The 5,055-nt window shown below is 42.6% G+C and overlaps 1 non-coding gene across 1 annotated transcript; it reads left to right on the forward strand.

Annotated features, from left to right (window-relative positions):
- Positions 1-486: 486 nt before the first annotated feature.
- Positions 487-601, forward strand: trnal-caa (transfer RNA leucine (anticodon CAA)). Its single transcript has 2 exons — positions 487-524; positions 556-601. It is a non-coding gene; the product is annotated as a tRNA-Leu (tRNA).
- The last annotated feature ends 4,454 nt before the right edge of the window (positions 602-5,055 follow it).

Genomic DNA, 5,055 nt, shown 5'->3' on the forward strand with positions numbered 1-5,055 from the left:
AGGGTAGTCTGTGCAGTATAAACCAAGACAATGCGACAACACCGTGATGGAGCCAAGGGGATCATGTGCAGAAGGATGAGAGACACAATGCTGAATCAGGCAGTGACCAGGGTGAGAGAGATATAAGTCTTCCCTCGCAGTCTGCTGATTAGGGTTCAGTGCCTTCACTGCCGTGGCGTGTTCATGGTTAAAATTTGCAATCATAACTGTGAAATATTGACTGACCTTTAGAAGTAGAATTACGCCATAGACCAGGCGGTGTCACTTCAATCTACATCCCAGTTCTACATCAGCAATGTCAGCTACAATTGCCTGACATGCAATTGTTTAAGACAAGAACAAGGTGGAGGTTGGGAAAAGTGAAGGGCAACGGTGGTTTGTGAGAGGTGACTGTGGGCCTAATGGAGCCAGACTCAGTGTGGGTGCTGAAGACTGGCTTTTCCTGTTTACCCTGGTATACAGATCACTCTGGAGCAGCCAAGGTGTGTCAGGATGGCCGAGTGGTCTAAGGCGCCAGACTCAAGGAATAGACTCTTTCCCCTGCAAAGCTGGCTGTTCTGGTCTCCACCTGGAGGCGTGGGTTCTAATCCCACTTCTGACAATGACTGCTTCTTTGTTTGTTGTCCTTTGCAAATATCACTGAGGTTCGGTATCCCGATGGGATCGACCTGTTTTTAAGCAAAATTTGCTCTGGTCAGTTTTGCAGCTTTATATTAACATGATGCAGTTTTGGAGGAGAAGGAGACAACTCAGCCCATCAAGTCTGCTGTGCTATTAAATGAGCAGATAATCCTGACCTGAATCCTGAACTGCACTTTCTTGGATTTCTCAGTAACCTCTGATACCCTTGCTGCTGAAAATCAATCGAACTCAGCCTTAAATGCACTTTGTGGCCCAGCTCTGACAATCCTCTTCTGTAAAAGAATCCACTAATTCACAACCATCTGAGAGAATAAACTTCACCTTGACTCTGCCTTAAATGTGCGACCTCCATTCTGATATTAAACACTCCCTTCCCAGATGGTCCCAGGAGGGAACGAACCTTTCTTCATCCAATCTATTACATCGCCAATAACACCTGTATGTTTCGATAAAGATCATTTTTGTAGTACTGTTTCTGAGCTAATGAAAGTGATGTATTTCAATGTTTCTCCCCATTTAATTCACCTCTGATGTGAAACTCTCACTGATTGTGATAGAGATTATCATTATCACTAAAGAGGCAGTGCTGGGCAAGGTAACGGGGCTAACAGTAGACATGGGGGTCTCTTAGCCCTGATTAACTGCATCCCAGGATACTAAAAGGGGCGATGGGAGACATAGCAAATGCACTAGTAATTATTTACCAAAATTCACTGGACTCTGGGGTGGATCCCGCAGATTGATAACAGCCAATGTGACGTCACTGTTTAAAAAAGGAAATAGGCAAAAAGCCGGTAACTTTGGTCCAGTTAGCTTAACTTCAGCACTGAGGAAAATTATTGAATCTATGTTCAAGGAAGAGATAGCAAGACATCTGGATATAAATTGTCCCACTGGTGTTCACGAGTTCATGAAGGGTATGTCTTGCTGAATTAATTTGGTGAATTTCTTTGAGGACATTACCTGCACTGTGGACAATGGGGTACCTGTGGATGTGGTGTATCTTGATTTCCAGAAGACAAGTGACAAGGTGCCACATCAAAGGTTACTACATCAGATAAAGTTGCACCATATTACAGGTCATGTATTGGCTTGGATAGAGGATTGGTTGACCAGTAGAAAACAAAGAATAGGGGTAATTGGGTGTTTTTCTCATTGGTGTTCAGTGGCTAGTGGTGTGCCTCAGGGATCAGTGCTGGGACCACAATTGTTTACAATTTACACAGATGATTTGGAATTGTGGACTAAGTGTGGTGTGTCAAAATTTGCAGCTGACACTAAGACAAGTATAGGGCAAAGTGTGCAGAAGACATGAAACATCTGCAGAGAAATAAAGATAGTCTAAGTGAGTGAGCAAAGGCATGGCGGATGGAGTTCAATGTTGATAAGTGTGACGTCATCTATTTCGGTAGGAATAACGCAAAATGGACTATGTTTTAAATGATAAAAAATGCAGCACGCTGCTGTGCAGAGGGACTTTGGTGCCCTTGGGCATGAATCGCTGAAAGTAGGATTGCAGGTGCAGCAGGGAATTAAAAAGGCAAAGGGAATTTTGGTGAAAGGGAGAAACTGATCTGCAGCCAAAATGGTACAAAAGAAAAAGTCAGAAGCAGTGTCGGTGAGAAAAGATACAAGAGTCTGAAGTGCCCTTACTGGTGGTGCAGCGGTTAGGATTTGGTGCTTTCACTGCTGCAGGCTGGGTTCCGTTTTTGGTCAGGGAATGGGAGTTCTATTCTGCTCGTTTATTGTGATGACTGATTTTCAGGAGCAGGAAAGAAGCTCTGGAGCTGGTAGATGAGCTGGTTTGTCCCAGAAATTATTCAAGTTAACAGAGTTCAAAGAACTGCAGATGCTATAAGTCTGAAAGAGAGACAGGAATTGACAGAGAAACTCAGCTGGCCTGGCAGCATCTGTGGAGCAGAAGAGAGGTAACCTTTCAGGTCCACAGATCAGTAATTGGAACTAGACTAGTTATGCATTTCAATCATGTCATCTTGGACAAAGTTATCAGGTTTATCTGTCAAATCGGGACATTTATCACAATTTCTCTCTCTGAGTGGCTGACAATTGTTAATTGTTACAGTTCACAAAACAGCAACAAACAAAACAGCCAGTTGGGTTAGGCTCAGGTGACTGGAGTGGGAGCAGAGGAATAATAATGCATTGAGTTTAAATACAAGAAGCTAGCCATTTCAGCTTTAGGGAACCAAGCAACTGGCACTATTTACAAGAGGTTTGGACAAGACACCGGCAATGTCAGCCATAGGCACCTGTGGGACTCAAACCACAGTTATGCTGATTGTTAGAAAGGCACATTAACCAACTAAGCCACAGCACCACACAAGCTGCTTCAGCACCACACAAGCTGCTTCAGCTCCAATCCATATGTTCATGAACTTAAACACCCAAACACAGAAACTTTTTTTTTCTATCTCAATGTTAATCAGTGAGAATTTAAGTCAAACACCGTTTATTTTAAAGACAGACAGTTCACAGCTGAACATTTCCAGTAAACATGCACAGAAAGATACAATCTCCTCTTACACTGCCTTAAAACCGATATTTTCACAATTTAAACTGGCGGGATAAAGCGGATGTGTTCATCCTCTCTGTACCCATTAACCACGTTAATACACACAGACAAAACCTCGCAAACTGCATTCAATCCTCTTCTCCCTGCTCAAGGAAAGATGAAAGTGCTTACAGAGAAGTTGCCAGGGTTGGAGCAGATGATCCAGAAGGAGAGGCTGACTAAAATCAGGCTCTTTACACTGGAGTGTTGGAGGCTGAGGGGTGACCTTATCGAAGTTAATAAAATCATGAGGGGCATTGATCAGGTCTTTTTCCCAGGGTCGGGGAGTCCAAACTTGAGGTTATAGGTTTAAGGTTTGAGGGTAAATATTTTAAAGGGACACAGGGTGTAATGTTTTGACACGCAGGATGGTGTGTGTATGGAATGAACTCACACAGGAAATGGTGTAGGCTGGTATAAATGCAACATATAAAAGGCATCGGCATGGATACATGTAAAGGAAGGGTTTAGTGGGGTATGGGCCACATGTTGGCAAACAGGACGAAATAAATTTTGGATTTCTGGTTGGCATGGACGAGAATGACCAAAGACTCTGTTTCTGTGCTGAATATCTCTCAGACTCGATAATTGCTTGAAGTTTAGAAATGGTTCACTCAAACATCCTACCTGCTACACACCAGTGAGATCACACTTAGCAGATGTTGATAAATGCTCCAAGTGTTGGAAGAGATCTAGCCAGTCTTTCCATCAGGTCTCACACCAGCGAATTCACACGGGAGAGAAACCCTGCATTTGTTCTGAGTGTGGGAAAGTATTGAATCAGTCATCCCACTTACTGAGACACCTTGGTAGCCACACAGATGATAAATGTTTTAGTGGCCTTGATTGTAGTTATTCATTTTTATCAAATATTGTGTACACATTCTTTGGTGACTGGAGAACTAATAACTAGACACTTACAGACACAGAGCGGAGTAAAGAACTACACACCCATAATGTTGAACTCTGTAAATAATCTGTGCCAAGAAAAGAATGGCTTCTGATTTTTGCTTAACTGTAAAGCCCCCTTTTTATGAAGGTGATAAATTTCAGAGAAAAATGTTTCCATAACTGTTCAAAGAGGCAAAAGATGCATTTGGGGTAGGATGTGGGATGTGGCTAATTTAGTTCTGGTAATGTGCAATGTGGCAGGTTTAATGAATTACATCAATTTAAAAGATCTCTGAGAGCACAGTGCCCATCAAATAGTGTCCATTAGAGTACGGTGGGTGAGTTGTGGAGTGTGGGTATTTCAACATGAAATATACCCTTTAATCCCGATTCTGTGTGTTCTGTTAATTAAACAATAGGAAGTCCATGCTCAATTATTAGACAACACCATGAACTCTGACCTTGTGTTATGACCTTTTGACCCCTTTTTGAGTGCTGTGGAAAATTCAAACAGACTTCATCTACGGGCTCCCTTTATGAACTCTGCTGTTAATATTAACAAGCATCTCTTGGTTAATGGTTAAGGCAATGGATTTCAAATCCGTTTGGGTGTTTCTGCACGGATTCATATCCTGCTGACTGTGGGCAAAAGCTGGGAATGAATGCGAGGGCTGTTTGCTTCCTCCGTTTTGCTTGTGTAGGAATCAAAACAGCAGGAAAAAAACATTTCACTCAGACCACCAACAGTGGGAAAAGGTAATTCACTGCCTGTCATAGCAGAACCAGCACAAACTTTCATAAAAGTTAAAGAGCTTTAAGATATCCACTTGCCGGGCCAACAGGTGAGGCTGTGAGCCATGTCCTGGGAAATAAGTCTGAACAGTCAGTTCTGAGAAAGATTCACTCAACCCAAAACAGTAACCCTGATTTTCCTTCACAAATACTGCCAG

This window comes from Stegostoma tigrinum, unplaced genomic scaffold, assembly GCF_030684315.1.
Source record: "Stegostoma tigrinum isolate sSteTig4 unplaced genomic scaffold, sSteTig4.hap1 scaffold_278, whole genome shotgun sequence".
Taxonomy (NCBI): Eukaryota; Metazoa; Chordata; class Chondrichthyes; order Orectolobiformes; family Stegostomatidae; genus Stegostoma; species Stegostoma tigrinum.